The sequence below is a fragment of the Sus scrofa genome, chromosome 3, assembly GCF_000003025.6.
Source record: "Sus scrofa isolate TJ Tabasco breed Duroc chromosome 3, Sscrofa11.1, whole genome shotgun sequence".
Lineage (NCBI taxonomy): Eukaryota > Metazoa > Chordata > Mammalia > Artiodactyla > Suidae > Sus > Sus scrofa.
This window is the reverse complement of record NC_010445.4, coordinates 26,262,319-26,285,623: the sequence shown is the minus strand read 5'-3', so window position 1 is coordinate 26,285,623 and position 23,305 is coordinate 26,262,319. Positions and strand designations below refer to the sequence as shown.

Genomic DNA, 23,305 nt, shown 5'->3' with positions numbered 1-23,305 from the left:
AGACGTGACTTGGATCCTGAGTTGCTGTGGCTGTGGTGTAGGCCAGCAGTCGCAGCTCCAGTTCGACCCCCAGCCTGGGAACCTCCATATGTATGGCCCTAAAAAACCAAAAATACATACATACATACATTCTTGTCATATGAATAAGGCACATATATTACTTTTTATCCTGACAACAGTCGTGATGAGGCGACTGAGGTTCAGAGAGGTTAGGTCAACTGAGGGGTCACCTGGGGGACGTCCTAGTGGTGGCTGGTAGAGAAGCTGACATTTGAACGCAGGTCTAGTTGACCATAAAGTCTTTGTGGTCCGATGTCCAATCCAGGTTCCGTCACCTTCTAGTGTGAGTGTGACAAGTTACTTAGTTCTTCTGTGCTCAGTTTCCTAATCCAGAAAATGAGGAGAATGATGGTACTGACCCCATATCATTTTTGTCTGGATGAAATAAAGATAAAGCTCTCAGACCAGTGCCTGGCAATAAACATAAGCTACAGTAAATGCTGTCTGCCCAGTACAGAGTGGAGGGGCTGGCACAGCAGGAGAGTCCATTTCCAGGAGGCACCGGGGCAGGGGGACCCAAGGAGCTTTCCTGCTTGCTGTGTAGTCCACAGGACCAAGGCCCTTGTCTGGCCTCTGGAGTATTCCTGGGAAGCCCCCGTGCCCAGGGCAGAGGGAAGGGTGTGACCCTGCCTCCCGCTGTCTATCCATCGTGCAGGGAGATGGTCACGAGGACCTGTGTCCTTTTGTTCGACAAAGGGGCACTAAGTCCTCTCTGCTTCAGTTGATTCCTTGCTGCAGCTTTTGGGAGGAGGATGTCAGCTTGCAAGGATAGTTGTGTGGTGGTTATTCTACCTAGACCTCCGTTCAAAGATCATCTCAAAGTAACTCCCAGCTCTGGGACTCTGGCATGTTGCTTTGCGAGCCTCAGTTCCCTCATCTGTTGAATGGGCACAATAATAGGACCTCACAGGATTGTTGGAGGGATAATCTGAACTGTCTGGAAAGCATTTGAGGAGTTCCCGTTGTGGCTCAGTGGTAACAAACCTGATTAATAGCCATGAGGATGCAGGTTTGATCCCTGGCGCCAACCCAGTGGGTTAAGGATCAGGCGTTGCCATGGCTGTGGTGTAGGCTGGCAGCTGCAGCTCTGACTCAACCCCTAGCTTGGGAACCTCTATATGCCTTGGGTGCGGCCCCAAAAAGAAAAAAGAGAGAGAGAGAGAGAGAGAAAGCATTTGACATAGGGTCTGGCATGTGGTAAATGGCAGGTGTTTTTGCTCATATTATTTGATGCGTGATGCTCTTTCTATTCCTGGCCTTTGGATCTGTCAATGTGCAGGTTCAACTCTCCAAGGAGGATGACATAAAGTGCCCTTCCCTTGAACCCCTTCTCGTCTAGAGTGTCTCCTTCTAGGGGTGTCCAGCCGTCAAATCCTTGGAGAGCTATGTGTTCTAATAGGACAAGTACCGCCCTAAAGTGCGCCAGGGCAGTTTCTGGGGACAGTAAAGCTGACACGGGGTGGAAAGGGCTGTGCTCTCCCCTTCCTTTGAGGTGGGCACTTGGTGGGGGCAGAGATCCCCGCCTTTTAGTGGAATCAGAGTCCTTAACATCTATTCTGCTGACTCTGTGCCAGGCATTGTGCGAAGCCACAGCTCTAGTGATCTATGAACCTGGGCTCTGAGCCAGACTGCCTGGGTTCCAGTCCTGCCTCTGCCACTTCCTAGCTCTGTGACCTTAAGCCCAGTAATTAACCTCTCTGTACTTCAAATGATCATCTATAAAAGGATGATTGTAATACTCAAAACTCACAGGGCTACCATGGACATTAAATATAATCAACATTCCTATAAGAACAAAGTCACGATAAACATCAGCCACTTCTGTAGTTAGAATTATCTCTATTATAAAGCTGAGGAAGTTAAGGGAAATTAATAAAGAGCCCAATGACACAGCTATCCTTTCTCAGAACTGTCCATGTATTTCCATTTATGCTGCCATCCTCTGTGGTTTTTTTTTTTTTTGGTTGCTGTTTTTTTTGTTTTGCTCTTTAGGGCCACACCTGCGGCATATGGAAGTTCCCAGGCTAGGGGTCAAATTGGAGCTGCGACTGCTGGCCTACACCACAGCCACAGCAACTCAGGGTCTGAGTCGCGTCTGAGACCTATGCCATAACTCACGGCAATGCCAGATCCTTAACCCACTGAGCGAGGCCAGGAATTGAACCTGCAACCTCATGGTTCCTAGTTGGATTCGTTACCCACTGCGCCACCATGGGAACTCTGATTTATTTTAAAAAAAAAAAATTTTTTTTTTAGGGCCACACCTGCACCTGCACATATGGAAGTTCCCAGGCTAGGGGTCGAATGGGAGCTGCAGCTGTCGGCCTACGCCACAGCCACAGCAAGGCGGGATCCAAGCCGCATCTGAAGCCTACACTGCAGCTTGTGGCAACGTCAGATCTTTAACCCACTGAGTGAGGCCAGGGATCAAGCCCGCATCCTCTCAGAACTATGTAAGGTTCTTAACCTGCTGAGCCACAGCGGGAACTGCAAAAGGGGTGATTTAAATCACCTATGTAGGGGCAGTTCTTCTGGGTCTTTATTGTCCTCTGGCCAACCGTCTTGTTTTATTTCTCACACTTGATTGGATCCAGGGCCCTCCCCAATCAATAAGTGTGTGCAAATTTTAGCCAATAGGGAGTCCAGCATGAGGGATTATGGGAGGTTAGCACAACTTATTGTGGCCTGGCATCCCCTCCCTTTTTGAACCCCAATGAGCCTTTCTGCACATGTGTAGCTGGGGAGGCCTCTTTGACCTCAAGAATGATTGAGGAGTTCCCATTGTGGCGCAGCAGAAACAAATCTGACTAGTATCCATGAGGACACAAGTTCGAAGCCTGGCCTTGCTCGGTGGATTAAGGATCCAGCCGTGAGCTGTGGTGTAGGTCACAGATGCAGCTCAGATCTGGCATTGCTGTGGCTGTGGTGTAGGCCAGCAGCTGTAGCCTGGGAACTTCCATATGCTGCAGATGCGGCCCTAAAAAGCAAAAAGCAAAAAGCAAAAAAAAGATTGATGTCTTTTTACTCCAGCAGAGCTCAGCTGCTGTCATTTATTTTCTTCTCAAAGTTTCAAGGAGAAACTCTAATTTACTCAGTGTGACAAATCCCAGCTATTCTCAGCCCAGAGGCCCATCCACTTCCTCCCTCAAACTGGAGGCGTTTTGCCTGGAGATAGTTTTGGTCATCCCAGCTTGCAGGGGTGGTGATGAGAAATGTCCTACAGGCATCCACAGCCAGGGATGCTGAGAAACATCCTACGACACACAGAACGGCCCCACGACAGGGTTATCTGCCCCCCGTGTCAGCAGAGCTGAGGTCGAGACACCCTGACTTAGAGTCACAGAACAATTCCTGGTGTGTCCTTTTGCCTCGAACTCCAAGGTGGCTCAGCTCTGTACTGCCTGGCAGGCAGGACCCCAAAATTCACGTGGTCCCCGACACACACGCTGCCGGGTACCATCATCTCAACCCCAGAGGGACAGTTCTGGGGCAGCTAAAGCCACTTTCCTGGAGATCACTACCTATCTCCTCTCCTTTTATGGTCTTTCCTCTGATCAGACCATTTGTAAAGCCAATCTCTGTCCAGACAGGAGAAAATCCCCCTCACATTTGGAAAGCCGTTATTTTGTATTTATGGGGGGGTGGCGTTTGTAACACATCTGAGGTTGGGACCAGTAATTAGGGTCCCCCAAATCTTGGGAATTGTAGAAAGAGGACTTTCTTCTTTTCTTTTTCTTTTTTCTTTTTTTGTCTGTTTAGGGCCTCACCTGCGGCACATGGAGGTTCCCAGGCTAGGGGTCACATCGGAGCTGTAGCTGCCAGCCTACACCACAGCCACAGCAACACGGGATCCCAGCCTCTTCTGCAATCTACACCACAGCTCACAGCAGTGTCAGATCCTTAACCCACTGATGGAGGCCAGAGATGGAACCTGCGTCCTCATGGATCCTAGTCAGATTCGTTTCCGCTGAGCCGTGACAGGAACTCCCTTCTTTTCTTTGAAATGCTACCCACCCAGATCCAAATGCCATAGGAAACTTCTTTGTTTGGGCATTTGTAAAAATAATGGACCCCTTACCCAGCTCTGGATCATCCACTTCTGTCTTTCTTTCCCTCTGAATAAAGAGTCCTCCTCCTAGAGATGAGAGTCCTGGAGGATTAGCATTCCTGTGGCTGAGGTTTCTCTCTGGGAACTTGAACCATTAATAACATGAGCGTTTAAAAGGTTCAACCTGGAGTTCCCATCATAGCTCAGTGGTTAACAAATCCGATGAGGAGCCATGAGGTTGCGGGTTCGATCCCTGGCCTTGCTTAGGGGGTTAAGGGTCTGGCGTTGCCATGAGCTGTGGTGTAGGTGGCCGATGCAGTTCGGATCCCGCATTGCTGTGGCTGTGGTGTAGGCTGGCGGCTACAGCTCCAATTCGACCCCTAGCCTGGGGACCTCCATATGCTGCGGGAGCGGCCCTAAAAAGACAAAAAAAAAAAAAGTCAACCCTTGCATTTGGAGTGGGTAAACAAAGAGATTCTGCTGTATAGCATGGGGAACTCGTATCACTTGTGATGCAACATGATGGAGGATAATGCAAAAAAAGAATGTATATATATGTGTGTATATATGTATATGCATGGCTGGGTCACTTTGCTGTACAGAAGAAATTGACAGAACATTGTAAATCAACTATAATAAAAAAAATTTTTTTTAAATAACAGAAACAAACCCATTAAAAAAAAAAAGCAGGGGGAGTTCCTGTCGTGGCGCAGTGGTTAACGAATCCAACTAGGAACCATGAGTTTGCGGGTTCGGTCCCTGCCCTTGCTCAGTGGGTTAAGGATCCGGCATTGCCGTGAGCTGTGATGTAGGTTGCAGACACGGCTCGGATCCCGCATTGCTGTGGCTCTGGCGTAGGCCAGTGGCTACAGCTCCGATTGGACCCCTAGCCTGGGAACCTCCATATGCCGCGAGAGCGGCCCAAAGAAATAGCAAAAAGACCAAAAAAAAAAAAAAATCGGGGATTGGGGGGGGACCCGACTAGCATCCATGAGCACACGGGTCTGATACCTGGCCTCGATTAATGGGTTAAGGATCCGACATTGCTGTGGTGAGCTGTAGTGTAGGCCAGCGCCTTTCAACCCCCTAGCCCGAGAACCTCCAGATGCCGTGGGTGCAGCTCTAAAAACACACACACACTAAAAAAAAAAAAAAAAAAGAAACTGATGTAGTCTGCATGAGGATTCTGGTTTAATCCCTGGCCTCGCTCAGTGGGTTAAGGATCCACTGTGGCCATCAGCTTAGGTGTAGGTCACAGAGGCGACTCAGATCCTGCCTTGCTATGACTGTGGTGTATCTCCAATTTGACCCCTAGTCTGGGAACTTCCATATGCCACAGGTGGGGCTGTTAAAAGAAAAAGCAAAAAAAAAAAAAAAAAAAAAAAAAATCCAACCTTTCTCCTAGGTTAACATATCTGGGTCCTTCCAACACTGGCGAGAAGTAAAGTATGTTGTCCCCATTTTGCTAATGGCAGGGGGTGGGCATTGACGTTCCCAGGGGTAGAGCCGTAAAAAGCCGAGTCGGATTCTGATTCAAGTCAGGCTTGAGGGTGGGCTGGCTCTTGCGTGGCTGGGAGAGACATGTCGTCATCATCATGATGTTAAGTCTGTCGGGACATTGTTTTCTCAGGGGCTGAACCTGCAGGACAAAGTGGCCCGTGCCTGAGGGTGTCTAGTGGAGCATTCTGTTCCTGCATGCTTTATTGTATAAAACATTTCTAACCGTACTAACTTCCTTGTGGTGTCCAAGAAATAAGACAGCCTCTAGGAAGAACTTTGCCCCTTTTATTGCACCAGTGCTGCACGAACATTGACGAGAGGGTGGGGCTGGGGTTCAGGAAGAAATAAATACACAATATGGGCCCTGAGTTAGGGTTTCTCCGAGCACCCCCGACCCCAACCCAGAATGCAGAGGCCATGGTGCAGCCAGGCAGTTGGGCGTCAAGGACTGATCTGCATTAAATGGGCGAGACTCAGGTATTCATTGGCCAGCCAGCAAGGGGAGCGATGATAGCCAGGGTGGCATGAAACAGCCGTGAGCTGGCAAACGTCCCCTCCCTGGGAGCCCAGTGGTGTGACCAGGCGAGCCAGCCAGGCTGTGTTTAAGGCAGACAAAATGGGCTTTATGGGTTGGTAAGAAAAGAGGACCCGCCGATTCTGAAGAGTGGAGAGGAAATGCCTGCGTATTCCTTTAGGATGGGGAGCAGGTGAGAGAGGGTGCTTTGAAGGAGGGGCGGGGGGGTCACAGAAATGATGGGGAGCCTTTGGGGGGAGTCACGGGAGGAGGCTGAAACGGGGGCTGTCCTCTTGCTTAGCCCCAGATGTCATGTTCAGAATAAATGCACAGTAAATATTTGTTAGAGGAAGAGTTCCCCTCGTGGCACAGTGGAAATGAATCCGACTAATAACGAGGAGGTTGCGGGTTCGATCCCTGGCCTTGCTCAGTGGGTTAAGGATCCGGCGTTGCCGTGAGCTATGGTGTAGGTCACAGATGAGACTGGGGTATAGGCTGGCAGTTGTAACTCTGATTTGACCCCTAACCTGGGAGCTTCCATATGCCACGGGGGCGACCCTGAAAAGCAACAAATACATAAATAAATGAATGAAAATATTTGTTAGAGGAAAGAATGATGATTGGGGAAATGGGAGGCAGACCAGTGTGTTGGCTGTAGAGGAAGCTCTAGCGATGTCTGCCTAAGCTGAAATCTGGGCTTTCCCCGGTCTTCACTGGGAAACTCTGGGTGAGTTGGACCTTTTTGGACTCCGTTTGCTTGTCTGTAGAATGGGTAGTGTGCTAAAAGCTCCTGCCTCCAAGAGCAGTGATCAAAGCTAATCAAAAAAATACGGTACACTTAGGCGCCCAACAAATGGTGCCTCTCCCTCTGCCTCCTCTCTCGTCTCATCCTTCTTTCCTTTCTCTGCTAACAGTGAGGATGATCATGGTGAGGGTGGCCAAAGCTCAAGCAAAAAAAAAAGAAAAAGAAAAAAAAGGAGTTCCCACTGTGGTGCAATGGGATCGGCAGGGTCTCCGCAGCACCAGGACACAGGTTCAATCCCCAGCCAGGCACAGTGGATTTAAGGATCTGGTGCTGCCCAAACTGTGATGGAGCTTGCAGTTGTGGCTTGGGTCCAATTCCTGGCCCAGACACTCCACGCGCCACAGGGAGGCCAAAAAAGGAAAGAATAAAAAAAAAATTCAGGCCATGAGGCAAGCATTTGAATCCCATTCTGTCTTCCCAAATGTCTTAACCTCTCTGGGCCTCAGCAATCCCCATAAAATGGCGGTAATCCTACCTATCCACTAGGTGGCTTGAGGATTCAATTGCTATGGGTGTGAAGGGCTTAGCCTGGTGGCGGGGCTCAATTAAGCGCTTAGCAATGGTGCTGGCTTTATGATTATTCGTATTGTTGTTGTTTGACTAGATTCCTTCTGCCCTGGAAAAGGGGAAAAGGAATTCAGAGGAGAAGGATGCCCAGCGGTGGAGCTTAGAGCCCTGTTGTGCCAGGAAGGGTCCTCTCCTCAGAGGCAGTGTCAGGTGGAACTTTCTGAAAGTTCAGTGGATCACATGATTGATTATGTTTGACGAGAGCTCCGGGAATGGAGCAGGGGGAGCTTGGACTGTATTACTGCTCAGGTTATTTCCAGCCGCCTCAGGTTCAATGTTCCCAGAGATAAGCCCACAGTGATGGAATGCTAATCATTAGGCAGGGTCCTTTCTAGGAAAGATGCTCCTTATTCGTAGGGAAAGACATCAGAGACGGGGTAAGATCTCTGGGTTTTTATAAGCCCTAACTTGTTTGTTTAAATCTAGGTGGGTAGCATTTAAAAGTAGAAAGGAGTATTACTCAGCCATAAAAAAGAATGAAATAATGTCATTTGCAGCAACATGGATACAACCAGAAGTTCTCATATCAAGTGAAGTAAGTCAGCAAAAGAAAGAAAAATACCATATGATGTAACTTATATGTGGAATCTAAAATATGGCACCGTAGTTCCCACTGTGGCTCAGTGGTAATAAACCTGACTAGTATCCGTGAAAATGCAGGTTGGATCCCTGGCCTCACTCAGTGGGTTAAGGATCCAGGGTTGTTGTGAGCTGTGGTGTAGGTTGCAGACACAGCTCAGACCCCACATTGCTTTTGCTATGGCTGTGGTGTTGCAGTGGTAGCTCTGATTCTACCCCTAGCCTGTGAACTTCCATGTGCCTCGGGTGTGGCCTTAAAAAGCAAAAAAAAAAAAAAAAAAAAAAAAAGGCATCAAAATACTATTTATTTTGATTATTGGAATTTGGGGTACCCCTTAATTCTGCATCCCATGCTCACACCTCACTCCCTGCACAACTCCTCACCCTGCTGCAAATAGCACTAAATCTAGAAGCTTCCCATGCTTAACTTCATACTGACTCAGCCGGGGCAGAAAGATGACCGTATTCAAAACGTGAATGTTGAACAAAGATGAAAAGAGAGAATCCATTGCCCTGAGCGGAAGGGACATTTATGAACTGGATCCCACTCTCTCCTGGCTGTGTTTCCTGCCCAAGATGCTTCACTTCTCTGTGCCTTCATATCTTTCTCTGTAAAATTAAGGTAATAAGAGCACCTATTACTTAGGCTGTGGTAGGGCTTGAATGGGTTAACACCTGTCAGGCTCTCACGACGGTGTCTGCCATATACATATTCATTGCTTTGTCATCATTGGTTTCTGTTTCTCTTTTCCTGTCTGCAAAGCTGGAACAATAATACTTAGATGGTGTTATATAATGTTGGTTTAAATAGGCATTATAATAGGATTGTTATAGGAATCTGAATTAGTCTGATTAAGAACTAAGCTTCTATATCCAATCACTTGTGATAGAATATGATGGAAGAAAAAGAATGTATGAGAAACAATGTATATATATATATATATATATATATATATATATGACTAGGTCACTTTTCTGTACAGCAGAAATTGACAGAACATTGTAAATCAATTATGCTTTAATAGAAAATCTTTTTAAAAAAGAACTAAGTGGAGTTCCCATGGTGGCTCAGTGGTAATAAACCCGACAAGTATCCATGAGGACCTGGGTTCGATCCTCGGCCTCACTCAGTGGATTAAGAATCCAGCGTTGCCGTGACCGGGTATACGTCGCAGATGTGACACAGCTAGGATCCCATGTGGCTGTGGCTGCAGCTGTGGTGTGGTGTGATTGGACCCCTAGCCTGGGAACTTCCATATGCTGCAGGTGCGGTCTTAAAAAGACAAAAAACATAAGATAACATAAAATAAAGTAAGCTTCTAGTCCTAGAATTGAATGCAGAAAGGGGTTCTTTTTTTTTTTTCCTTTTTTCTAAAAGAGGGAGGCTTGATACAGACCCAGGGTCACAGAGGATGGATCAAGGTGAATGTGGTTTTCCTGCCCCCTCCTGCCTTTCTGAGACCCAGTGGTAGAGAAAGGGGAGGATCCCCCACCCAGGGGGCCTTAAAGTTTATCATTTTCCCCTGCTCCAGGCAGGATTCTGAGCACACGGACAGTGGGGAGGCGGAAGACAAAGGGTCTCCAGGAAGCAGGGTCCTTCCTCGGGTAGCAGGTCGCCCATCCCTTCCAGGAGGCCTCAGTGGGTGCGGGAGCCCATGATGTGCACCTCATGCAGTGTCTGGTCCTCCCAGAAAGGGGTCCTGGCTCTTCTGGATAGGCTGGGGCGGTCCAGCCAGGCAGGAAATCGCCAAGCTGCCGAGGCACGAGCAACCCAGCGTTTCCTCTTCCCCTCCCACCTCCCTGTGGCTCCTCGCAGCCTCTCAAACCTTGGATTTCTCAAACCTTGGTGCCCAGAAGAATCCCGCTGGGAAACCTGATAAAAAGGCAGATTTTCAGGCCCTGCCCTAGACACACTGAATTTAAACTTCTGGGAATGGGACCTGAGCTAGGGTGGTTTTCTCGGGATGGGTGGGGTTCCCAGGAGACAGAACTTCCAGTGCTAAAGCTGAGAACATTCTGGGAAAACTGAGACAGGTTGGTCACCTAGTGATTCATGGGTCCCCATCTCCAGCAAGCCCCCAGTTCCCCTTGTCCGCCAAGCTCCCGGGTGCCTCTCCTGGGCACCCAGCTTGATGCTCCCCGATACACATAGATCAGTGATACTTTATTTTTTTTATTTTTAAATTTTTTTTTGTCTTTGTCTTTTTAGGGCCACACCACAGCATAGGGAGGTTCCCAGGCTAGGGGTCTAATCGCAGCTGTGGCCACTGGCCTACAGAACCAGCCAGAGCCACAGCAATGTGGGATCCGAGTTGTATCTGTGACCTACACCACAGCTCATGGCAATGCTGGATCCTTAACCATCAAGTGAGGCCAGGGATTGAACCTGCAACCTCATGGTTCCTAGTCAGATTCCTTTCTGCTGCACCACGACGGGAACTCCATCAGTGATGCTTTAAATGTCGGGAGTTCCTTTAGGCTCCGAGCTTCACTCTCCTTTCCTTCCCTAAACTTGCACTGGTGGCATCATAGCAACTTATAGTTATTTACATTGAAGTTAATTAAAATTAAATAAAATTAAAAATTCAGTCCCTCAGTTGTACTAGCCACATTTTGAGCACTCAGTAGGTACATGTTGTATGGACTGGGTCACTTTGCTGTATAGCAGAAATTGACAGAACATTGTAAATCAATTATACTTTTTTTTTTTTAATTTTTTAGGGTTGCACCTGCAGCATATGGAAGTTCCCATGCTAGGAGTTGAATTGGAGCCACAGCTGCCGGCCTACACCACAGCCACAGCAACTCAGGGTCCGAGCCTTGTCTTCCGACCTACACCATAGCTCATGGCAACGCTGGATCCTTAATCCACTGAGCGAGACCAGGGATCAAACCCACAACCTCATGGTCGCTAGTCAAATTTGTTTCCGCTGCGCCACTATGGGAACTCCTCCTCAACTATACTTTAATTTAAAAAAAAAGAAAAAAGAGGAGTTCCCGTCATGGAGCAGTGGTTAACAAATCCGAGTAGGAACCATGAGGTCGCAGGTTTGATCCCTAGACCTTGCTCAGTGGGTTAAGGATCCAGCGTTGCCATGAGCTGTGGTGTAGGTTGCAAAAGTGGCTCAGATCCTGAGTTGCTGTGGCTCTGATGTAGGGCGGTGGCTACGGCTCCGATTAGACCCCTAGCCTGGGAATCTCCATATGCAGTGGGAGCAGCCCTAGAAAAGGCAAAAAGACCAAAAAAAAAAAAAAAAAAAAAAAAAAAAAAAAGAAAGAAAAGAAAAAAGATACGATGGCTAGTGGCTGCCGTATTAGACAGTATAGAACAATTTTCTCTTCATAGAAACTTCTGTAGGCACACCTCATTTGGTTGTTTTATGCTGTAAACCTTTAAATGTTTAAAGTTTGTGGCAACCCTGTGTTGAGCTTGTCAGCACCATTTTTCCACCTGCCCACTTTGTATCTCTGTCACATTTTGATAATTCTCGCAGTATTTCCAACTTTTCGTTATGATTTATTCTTTCTTTGTGGGAATTCTTTGGGCCAAACCCTTCCCAGCGGGTCTCATTGGTTAATCTGTTATGTTGATCTGTGAACAGGAAGCTTTGATGTTACTGTTGCAAAAAGATTGAGACTCGTTGAAGGCTCAGGTAATGATTGACATTTTTAGCAATAAAGTAGCTTTATTTGGTAATGAAATGTTTTTGTGTACATTGGTTGTGTGGACATGATGCTGTTGCACACGTCATAGACCACAGTACATGAAAACATGACTCTGCTATCGCCTGGGAAACGGAAAAGTTCACACGACTGCCTTTATTGCGAGTTGTCTGGAACCAAATTCGCAGCCTCTCCCTGCGTCTGCAGGGATTGAACAGCATTTCCCTAAACCATCTCCTCGAGGTCAGGGTTTCTCAACCTGGAAAAGCGCAGACATTTGGGGCTTGATGGTTCTCTGCTGTGAGGGGCTCTCCTGGACATTGTAGGATGTTTAGCCTGTGTCTAATAGATGCAAATATCGCACCCTTCACCCAAGATGTGACAGCCAAAAATGCCTCCAGTCTTTGTGAAATGTGCTAGGGGAGAGCAAAATTGCTGTGATTGACAGTTCCTGCCATAGACCAATCTCCTATTTATTTTATTTTATTTTATTTTATTTTATTTTATTTTATTTTATTTTATTTTATTTTATTTTATTTTATTTTTGTGTTTTAGAGCTGCACTTACAGCCTATGGAGGTTCCCAGGCTAGGGGTCGAATTGGCGCTACAGCCGCCAGCCTACACCACAGCCGCAGCAATGCCAGATCTGAGCTGTGTCTGTGACCTACACCACAGCTCACGGCAACACCAGATCCTTAACCCACCGAGCGAGGCCAGGGATCGAACCCCAAGCGTCTTGGTTCCTAATTGGATTTATTTCCACTTCACCATGATGGGAACCCCCCTATTTTACTTTATTTTTTAAAAAATGTTTGGCCATTCCGTTTCATATAGAGCTCCCAGGCCAGGGATCAGATCCCTAGCCACAGTTCTGACCTATGCCACTACTTCAGCAAAGCCAGATCCTTAACCTACTGTACCAGGCCAGGGATTAAATCTGCATCCCGGGGCTCCAGAGATGCTGCCAATCCTGTTGTGCCACAGCAGGAACTCCCTAAAATAGAATAAAAGCCACTCACGCACACTGTGCTGGAAATAGAACACAGGCACCTGAATGCAAGCGCTATCTTGCAATTCACCTTCGCATCTAAGGCACACGGGTTTTTATCTACTTTGGGGGCATTCTTATACACAAGAAAGAAAGTCCTGTTATAAAGTGTCATTTGCATAGGGAGGAGTTAAGGTTATGGTAAGGATGAGACCCGCTGGAAAGGGTTTGGTCCAAAGAATTCCCACGAAGAAAGAATAAAGTTAAAAGAGGAGGTATCTTAGCTAGCGTAATGAGATTTTTAAAAACGTTTTAAAGTATAGTGGTTTTGAGATTTGAAGGGCTTCAAAACATGCATAGAAAATTTAAAAAATATCATACCACTCTAGCTTTGTCTTGAATTTTCCTTGAGATGTTTTGGGTTTTTTTTTTTTTTTTTTTTTTTTGTCTTTTTAGGGCTGCACCTGTGGCATATGGAGGTTCCCAGGGCTAGAGGTTGAATAGGAGCCATAGCCACCAGCCTATGCCACAGTCACAGCCACGCCAGATCCGAGCCATGTCTTCGACCTCCACCATAGCTCCTGGCAACACCGGATCCTTAACCCACTGACTGAGGCCAGGGATCGAACCTGTGTCCTCATGGATACTAGTCAGTTTCATTTCCCATGAGCCACGACAGGAACTCCTCCCTGAGGATATTAATTGGTGACATTTGCTAACTGTATCACCCCAAGTTGCCCACCTTTTATTTGAAAAATATATTAGAACTCATCTTCATTTGGTGTTATAAGTATTGGCCACCTTACTGCAAAACGTAGCCCATCAGGGAGTTCCCTGGTGGTCTAGTGGTTAGGAATTGATGCTTTCATGGATGTGGCCTGGGTTCAATCCTTGGTCTGGGAACTGAGGTCCATATCAAGCCATGACACAGTGTGGCTACATAAGCGATTAAATGCAGCCCATTAAACCCTTCTCTGGGTGGATTTTTGCCATGTCTGGTGATGCTCTTCCTGAGATTGCAATTCACATTCATTGTCTAGCCTTTGACTTAACAGGAGTCTGTCAAGTTAAAAAGGGACACTCTTTTGGCTTTCATAAAATATAATTACCATTCCTCGGGAATTAAGTCAATGTCTCAAAAACTTAGTCAATTCCTTGGTGAAGGGAAACCATGAGAAAAGAAAAAGATGTACGCATTTGTTGTCTATATATTTCCCCTTCCCTTCATAGCAAACCAGAACCGGGCTCCAAATGTGTGGCCTTGAATGTGCCTGAGTCAAAAGCAGGAATGGTCTCTGAGAAGCAAAGCAGAGCAGGGAGCACAGCAGGTGCTACAAAATGTCTAGTTCTGGGAAGCACTTGTTTGATGAGTGATTGAAGGTTTTGCCCTCCCGAGTTTGAAGAGATTGATTTCGTTGGCTTTATTTCCTTGTTCTGAACCTTCCTTGCAGATACAGGATTCTAAGGCATTTATTTACAGTGGCTTCGATGACAGCCAAAGCAATCGTTCAAGCTCACAAGACCAGCCCAGAAAGAACAACAGGGTGCTTGTGAGCAAACAAAATCTAGGTTTCTGCTGAAACACGGATGTGTCTTGAGTGCGTGGCCTGGTGCCTGGGTGATGGCTCCCAGACACGTGGTGACCTCTGTTCTTTGATGGGGGTGGGGGAGGAGGATTCAGGCCTTTCCAGGATCAGTGCCTTAAAGGAATCAAAGCTTCTAGTACCGTGATTATGAGGGTTCAAATGAGATGCCGGGGAATGAGCTGTGTCTTCATTCTCAATGCCTTTCCTTTCCCTTTCAGGAATTCTTAGAATTATGACTGGTATTTTGTGTGTGGGGTGAAAGGGAAAGTATTCAATTATGTTATTGCACAATGTCCATGGTTTCCCCAAATTTAGTCACCTGCATTCCACCTTCAAATTGTTGCCTCTTTTCTTACCATACATACTATTATGTATCTGGTCTTTATATCCAATAGATTTATTTTATTTTATTTTATTTTATTTTATTTATGTAGAGTGCAACAGCAAACATTGTAGCTAACACTGGCTTTGGGATTTGACTTTGAAATCCTAGACTGCCAGCTGGGGGATTTTTGTCGTTTTAGCTGTTCTAACCCTTAGTTTCCACGTCTACATAATGGGGACAGTAATAGCTCACATGTCACAGTCACTGTGAGTTGTATTTGTTTCCTCTCGCCTCCGTAACAAATTGCCCCAAACATACAACACATATTTTTTCTTTTTTTCTTTTTCGGTCCCACTTGCAGCATATGGAAGTTCCTGGGTTGGGGTGGAATCGGAGCTGCTCCCAGCGTATGAAAGTTCCCAGGCTTCTGATCGAATCAGAACTCCCAGATTTATTTGAAAAGGAAACTTATGGAGTTCCTGTCATGGCTCAGCAGTAATGAGCCAGACTGGTATCCATGAGGATGCGGGTTCCATCCCTGGCCTCGCTCAGTGGGTTAAGGATCGGGCGTTGCCATGAGCTGTGGTGTAGGTGGCAGATGTGGCTTGGATGTGGTGTTGCTGTGGCTGTGGTGTAGGTCGTAGATGTGGCTTGGATCCTGTGTTGCTGTGGCTGTGGTGTAGGCTGGCAGCTGCAGCTCCTATTCAACCCCTAGACTGGGAACGTCTGTGTGCCACAGGTGCAGCCCTAAAAAGACAAAAAAATAAATACATAAAAATAAAAGGAAACATGTCATTATTGTAAAGGGAAAAACTTGACCCCTTGTATACATAGAAGTGACTATGTATTTACAGATATTCTCACGTATGTGCATACAGGGAAGACCAAAGCATGTTATTAAATTCTGCTAGATTACACAAGAAGCCAGTGTCCAAGGGCTGCCTTCTGTATGATTCCATTCATATGACATTTTGAAAAAGGCAACACTGTAGGGATGGAGAACAGATCAGCGTTGAGCCAAGGGTAGGAGGAGGGGGTGGTGGTGGGGGGGTTACAGGGAGTGGCATGAGGACGTTTTGGGGGTTACTGAACTGTTCTGTATCGTGACTGTGGTGGTGCATGTGCTCAAATTCATAAAACTGTACACCAGAATCTTTTATTGCATTTTTTTTTCTGTCTTTTTTAGGGCCGCACTCGCGGCATGGAGGTTCCCAGGCTAGGGGTCGAATCAGAGCTGTAGCTGCCAGCCTGTGCCACAGCCACAGCAACGCCAGATCTGAGCCTCATCCGTGGCCTACACCACAGCGCATGGCAACACCAGATCCTCAGCCCACTGAGCAAGGCCAGGGATCGAACCCGCAACATCAAGGTTCCTAGTCGGATTCATTTCCTTGGCACCATGATGGGAACTCCTCTTTTATTGCATGTTAATTTAAGTTCCTGTCACGGCTCAGTGGGTTAAGAACCCAGCATAGTGTCTGAGAGGGTGCAGGTTTGATCCCTGGCCTTGCTCAGTTTGTCAAGCATTCAGTGTTAGTGTGGCTGTGGTTCAGGCCCGCAGCTGCAGCTTTGATTCGATCCGTAGTCTGGGAGCTTCCATATGCCGCAGGTACGGCTGTAAAAATGAAAAAATAAATCAAAAGTGAAATTGTCATCTGTTGCGACCTGGTAAAGGTTCTGAGCTTGGAGCTTTGCTCTCTCCTCATTGAAAAAGAGATTGTGGGCAATTTGGAGAGGTGTCAAGGAATTATTAGCACCAACTGAGACTGCACAGGGTTATGAATGTGCATTATTGAATGTGAAATAAAACAGATGGTATCCTCTCAGTGAGATTCCTTGTATTTCCCATAAAGGGAAATTATCTTTTTTTTCCCTCTTTTTAGGGCTAAACGTGTGGCATATGGAGGTTCCCAGGTCAGCGGTCGAATCGGAGCTGTAGCTGCCAGCCTACACCACAGCCACAGCAATGCCAGATCTGTGTCACATCTGAAACCTACACCACAGCTCATGGCAACACCAGATCCTTAATCCACTGAGCGAGGCCAGGGATTGAACCTCTGTCCTCATGGATTCTAGTCAGATTCATTTCAACTGAGCCATGATGGGAACTCCAGGGAAAAGATCCTTTTAAGAGTCCCTGTGCTGATCTGAAACCCTTAGTTTATAAATGGGATATGTTTGTGCCCCCAGTGGACCTAGGCATGAGAAGGGCTGGTCTGATTGAACCCTCCCCCAGGCCCCACTCCCTGAGGGTAATCCAGTTGACCCCAGTTAGGCTTGTTTCCCCTCCCACTGGCTGAGGGTAGCTGCCACCAAGATGGGCTCCAGGCAGTGCATGAAGTAAATGAGAACTTTGTGGAACCACATTCATTCACTCATTCATTCATTCAACAAACACTGAATGTCTCTCATGTGCCAGGTATGGTGCTAGATCCTAGGGATATACTGAGCAAAGTAGAATAACTCCTGCCTTCACAGAGCACCCTGGCAGGTGCATTCCTTTGGATAAGACAGAGAAGCATCTTCGCTCCTTTTACCCTGCTGGATTTTGCTTTTCCTTTGTTCCTTGGCATCCTGCTAAAGGAGGTTGGCTCAGAGTATCGTGTTTGTTGTTGGTCTTTGTCAAGTGCAGGTGTGGTTGGAAATGCATCCGGGGTTGTTGGTTTTTCAGTTTCCTTTTACTGATTTGATGAGGGGCATGTTCAGACATAGTGATTTCATTGTGCTTGTTTTGAGGGTTTAAGTAATTGACACAGTTCAAAAATTCAATACACATTTGTTGTAGCTAATTTTGATTTGTTTTGAAGCTTCTGTAGCTTATTTGGGGATGAAGGAAAAAAACATTCACACAGGCAGCTTATTCCAGCTTTTTTTCTCCCTCTTTTCCCCCAGACACTACGCTTTAGGGTTTTACTCTTTTGAAAAACTGGTCTCTGGGGTTCCTGTCATGGCTCAGCAAGTATCCGTGAGGATGCGGGTTTGATCCCCCGGCCTTGCTCAGTGGGTAGAGGATCCAGTTGCCATGGCTGTGGCGTGGGCCTGCCACTGAAGCTCCAATTCGACCCCTAGCCTGGGAACTTCTGTATGCTGCAGGTGTGGCAGTAAAAGGAAAAAAGAGAAAAAAAAGTGGTTTTTCATTTAGAAATGACTGAGATTTGGAAAAATCCTGACTCCTTTGTTTCTTTTTACCATCCTTTTTTCTTTTTTTTAATTTTTTTTTTGTTTTTTTGTCTTTTTAGGGCTGTACCTGCGGCATATGGAGGTTCCCAGGCTAGGGGTCTAATCGGAGCTGTAGCCACCAGCCTAAGCCACAACCACAGCAACGTGGGATCTGAGCCTCGTCTGCGACCTACATCACAGCTCATGGCAATGCCAGCTCCTTAACCCACTGAGCAAGGCCAGGGATCGAACCCACAACCTCATGGTTCCTAGTCAGATTCATTTCTGCTGCACCACAATGAGAACTCCCGTTTTTATTTTATTTTATTTAGTTTTTCCATCCTTTTTTTAAATGGTGCTAAGATATATATACATTAAATTTACCATCTTAACCATTCAGTAGCGTGAAGTGCAGACATATTGTTTTGCAACCAATTGCTAGAACTTATTTGTCTTGCAGAACTGAAACTCTATACCCACTAAACAACAGCTAACAAATCCCTGCTTCCCTCTCCCTTCAGCCCTTGGCAACCACCATTCTGGTGTCTATTTCTGTGGGTTGGACTACTCCAGAGACCTCATATATCTGGAATTATATAGTATTTGTCTTTTATGAGTAGCTTCTTGTTTTCTCTTAATTACTTTTTTTTTTTTTTTTGTTCATACATGTGGAAGTTCCTGGGCCAAGAATTGAACCCACACCACAGCATCAACAGCAGTGATAACACTGGATCCTTAACCTGCTGCACCACCTGGGAACTCCTCTTAATGACTTTTTAAAAACGGACCAAGTAAAGTATAGAGACTGAAAGAACAAAGATTACCAAATGTCAATCATTTTCTTATTAATTCCAGATACGTGCTTATTTTTTTTTTTTAGGGCTACACCCGTGGCACATGGAGGTTCCCAGGCTGGGGGTCCAATCAGAGCTGAAGCCACTGGCCTACGTCACAGCCACAGCAACACGAGATCTGAGCCTAGTCTGTGACCCACACCACAGCTATGGCAACGCTGGATCCTTAATCCACTGTGTGAGGCCAGGGATCGAACCTGCAACCTCACGGTTCCTAGTCGGATTCGTTTCCGCTGCGCCAGGATGGGAACTCCAGAAGTTTTAAATTTTGATGTAGTCCAATTTGTCTATTTTTACTTTTGTTGCCAGTGCTTTTAATGTCTTATCATGAGATCATTGCCAGGGAGTTCTCTTGTGGCTCAGTGGGTTAAGGATTCGGTGTTGTCACTGCAGTGGCTTGGGTTGCTGCTGTGGCTGGGGTTCCATCCCTTGCTTGGGAACTTCCACATGACTCGGGTGTGACAGAAAGAAAGGGACAGAGGAAGGAAGGAAGGAAAATCACTGCCAAATCCAAGGTCATGAATCTTTCCTCCTGTTTTTTTCTAAGAGTTTTATAGTTTTAGGTCTTACTTTTGGGTCTTTGAGCTTTTTTGAGTTACTTTTGTATATGGTATAAGGTAGGAGTCCAACTTCATTCTTCTACATGTGGGTATCCAATTTTTCCAACACCATTTGTTGAAAGGCTGTCCTTTCCTCATAGAATGATTTTGGCACCTTTGTTAAAAAGTCGTTGGAGGAAGTTCCCACTGTGGCTCAGCAGTACTGAGCCCGACTAGCATCCATGAGGGTATGGGTTTGATCCCTGGTCTCACTCAGTGAGTTAGGGTCCGACGTTGTCGTGAGCTGTGGTGGAGGTCGCAGACACGGCTCCCCATGTTGCTGTGGCTGTGGTGTAGACCAGCAGCTGTAGCTCTGATTGGACCCCTAGCCTGGGAACTTCCATAAACCCCAGGTGTGGCTCTAAAAAGCAGAAAGAAAAAAAAAAAAAAAGATTAAAAAAAAAAAAAAAAGGCCATTTGACCCTATATGCAAAGGTCATATAGGGTCAAATGCTTATTTGACTTATTTCTGGACTCTATTCCACTGGTCTGTCTGTCCGTCTCTACGTCAATTCTTGCCTCTTTTTTTTTTTTTCTTTGTTGGGCCATACCCACGGCATATGGAAGTTCCCAGGCTAGGGGTCGAGTCGGAGCTGCAGCTGCCGGCCTACACCACAGCCAAAGCAACGCAGGATCCAAGCCGAGTCTTCGACCTACACCGCAGCTCACGGCAGCTCTGGATCCTTAATCCCCTGAGTGAGGCCAGGAATCGAACCCGCTTCCTCATAGAAACTAGTCTCCTTCATTACTGCTGAGCCATGATGGGAACTCCAACTCTTGCCTCTTTTTATTCAGCTTGTTTATCATTTCCTTTTCTGCTGAGAAGGCCTCTTTTTACCTGGACCAGAAGTGCTACCTTTGCCCCTCTTTCCCTTTCTGCTTGAGCAATCTTCATGGGTTGTTCAAAGTACATCAGTAATTAAGTAATTAAGTAAATTAAAAAGTGAGGAAGTCAGTGTACATGGGAGACGGTCAAGCGTCGTAGTTAAGAAACATATTCAAATTCCTGTCCCCGCTTACTGTCCATAGAACTCAGAGATGTTACTCAGTCTCGACTTGCTCATCCATCGAAGGAGAGCATGACGAGGGCCTGGTGCCAAAGCAAGGGGAGATTCGGGGAAGATACGCACCTACGTAGCTCGGCTCACAGCCTGATTCTGAGCAGGCAGGTGTTACGATGTCTCTGAAGTACATCTGTTTCACATAGATTTCCCTTTCATCCAATGTGTCCACTTCTTTCTCTTTCATGAAAAAGCTTCTGGAGTTCCCGCTGTGGCTCATTGGGTTAAGAGCTCGACATAGTGTTCACAAGGATGCGGGTTCCATCCCTGGCCTCTCTCAGTGGGTTAAGGATCTGGCATTGCTGTGAGCTGTGGCATGGGTTGCGGATGTGGCTTAGATCCGGGGTTGCTGTGGCTGTGATGTAGCCTCAGCTGTAGTTCTGATTGGACCCCTCACCCAGAAGCTTCCATATGCCACAGGCGTGGACCTAAAAGTCTCACTTCTGTTTTCTTTTCTTTTTTCTTTTTTATTCCTTTAAGTTTTTCTCGATATCATTGACTCAGAACATTGGAAAAGCCCTTTTAGACCTCCCATGTTCGTCTCGGTTTAACTCAAGTGTGGAGAGGGAGAGGGTTGATTCACTTTGCTGCAGCTCAGGGCATTCCCGTCGTGGCTCAGCGGTTAACAAACTCGACTAGTATCCATGAGGACTCGGGTTCGATCCCTGGCCTCGATGAGTGGATTAAGGATCCAGTGTTGCCATGAGCTGTGGTGTAGGTTGCAGATCCAGCGTTGCTGTGGCTGTGGTGTAGGCCAGCAGCTGTAGCTCTGCTTGGACCCCTAGCCTGGGAACCTGCATATGCCATGGGTGCAGCCCTGAAAAGACAAAAAGACAAAAAGACAAAAAAAAAAAAAAAAAAAAGAAGGAAACTGCAGCTCACAGCTCAGATCGATCCCTGGTCGGGGAACTCCACATGCCATGGGGTGGCCAAAAAAAGAAAAAAAGAAAAGAAAAAAAACAACAGGGGGGAGTTCCCATCGTGGCGCAGTGGTTAACGAATCCGACTAGGAACCATGAGGTTGCGGGTTCGGTCCCTGCCCTTGCTCAGTGGGTTAACGATCTGGCGTTGCCGTGAACTGTGGTGTAGGTTGCAGATGCGGCTCGGATCCCACGTTGCTGTGGCTCTGGCGTAGGCCGGTGGCTACAGCTCCGATTCAACCCCTAGCCTGGGAACCTCCATATGCCGCGGGAACGGCCCAAGAAATAGCAACAACAACAACAACAAAAAACAACAACAAAAAAAAGACAAAAAAAGACAAAAGACAAAAAAAAAAAACAAAAAAAAACAACAGGGGTGGGCACTTGGGCACTTAATGGAAAGATATTGTCTCATAGTTCTGCAGGCTGGAAGTCCCAAATCAAGGTGTCTACAGGGTAGCGGTCCCTCCAATGCCTGCGGGGGAAGGATCCCTACTTGTCTGTTCAAATTCGGGCAGCCACAGATGTTCCTTGGCCTGTGGCTGGATAACTGCATGTCTCCTCACATACTCCTCCCTCTGTGCGTGTCTGTGTCCAAAGGTCCCTTGTTAAGAAGGACGCCTGTCCTATTGGACCAGGGCTCCCCTAGTGATTTCACTCTCACTCCATCACCTGTTTAAAGATCCTATTTCCTAATAAGGTCACATTCTGAGATACCAGAGGTTAAGGACTTGAACACCTCTTTCTCTGGGGACACAATTCAACCCCTAGCAGTGGTCAAAGTATAAACAATATGAGATGGAAAGTCATCCACTAGATTCCCATCGTGCTGGTTCCCAGGCAGAAAAGGGGGGCAGTGGTGGGAAACTGGACTGGGGGGAGGCTCTGGAGCTTCTGCTTTATCAGTAATGTTTTATTTCCTTGAGAAAATATGCACACATCTGGGAGTTCCTGTCATGGCTCAGTGGTTAACAAACCTGACTAGCATCCTTGAGGATACAGGTTCGATCCCTGGCCTTGCTCAGCGGGTTAAGGATCCAGCATTGCTGTGAGCTGTGGTGTAGGTTGCAGACTGCCTCGGATCATGCGTTGCTGTGGTTATGGTGTAAGCCAGCAGCTGTAGCTCCAATTCGATCCCTAGCCTAGGAACATCTATATGCCATGGGTGTGGCTCTAAAAAGAAAAAGATTAAAAAAATAATAAACACACATCTGTAATGAATAAGAAAATGATTGATATTTGGTAATTGTTTTTTTAGTCTCTATATGTTACTATGGTGCATTTTCAAAAAGTTATTAAGAGGAGTTCCCTGGTGGTGTAGCAGGTAAAGGATCCAGGGTTATCAATGCTGTTGATGCTGTGGTGCAGGTTCGATCCTTGACCCAGGAACTTCCACATGCATGACCCCCGCCCCCAAAAAAGAAAGTCATTAAGAGAAAACAAGAAGTCATTGAGGCAGCGTGTCATCTGCATAGGCACCTGACTGAGTGACATGGCATGAGACAATCTCTTGTGGTAGTTGAAGTCCTCTGTCACCTGATTTTTAGGACCTCTGGCTTGCAATCAGCAGCTAGGAATTTTCAGACTTCAGACCCATGTCAGAGGTTATAACATTCTATAAATAGTCTGTGGTCCAGCTTCCACCAAAAGCCAGTGGGAGGGGTTCCTGTCATGGTGCATCGGAAACAAATCTGACCAGTATCCATGAGGATGCAGGTTCGATCCCTGGCCTCGCTCAGTGGGTTAAGGATCTGGCATTGCCTTGAGCTGTGGTGTAGGTCGAAGATGCAATTCGGATCCCATGTTGCTGTGGCTGTGGTGCAGGCCGGCAGCTACAGCTCTGATTCGACTCCTGGCCTGGGAACTTCCACATGCTGCAGATGTGGCCCTAAAAAGAAAAAAAAAAAAAGCCAGTGGGGGCAAAAACCCAGGCTTATCTGACACGGTGGTTCCAAAGGCATCCACAGACCAAGTTGGTCTGTGCAAAGTTTGCACCTGTTTGGAACAAAGTGAGGAAAAGGAGGCTAGAGGAGTGAGGTTTTTTTTTTTTTTTTTTTTTTTTGATTTTTTTGTTTT

General features: G+C 46.7%; 1 protein-coding gene across 6 annotated transcripts in view; it reads left to right on the top strand.

The window, feature by feature from the left end:
* Positions 1-23,305, top strand: part of TMC5 (transmembrane channel like 5) — a 75,723-nt gene that overhangs the window by 1,524 nt on the left and 50,894 nt on the right. The window contains exon 1 of one of the 6 annotated variants that reach the window (XM_013995618.2): positions 5,509-6,315. The exons of 2 other annotated variants lie outside the window; for them this stretch is intronic. The gene's annotated coding sequence lies outside the window, so the exon portion shown is untranslated. Of the gene's footprint in view, positions 1-5,508; positions 6,316-23,305 lie in introns of those variants that run through there. 3 more of the 6 variants (XM_021086535.1, XM_013995620.2, XM_021086536.1) reach the window with 3 other exon arrangements.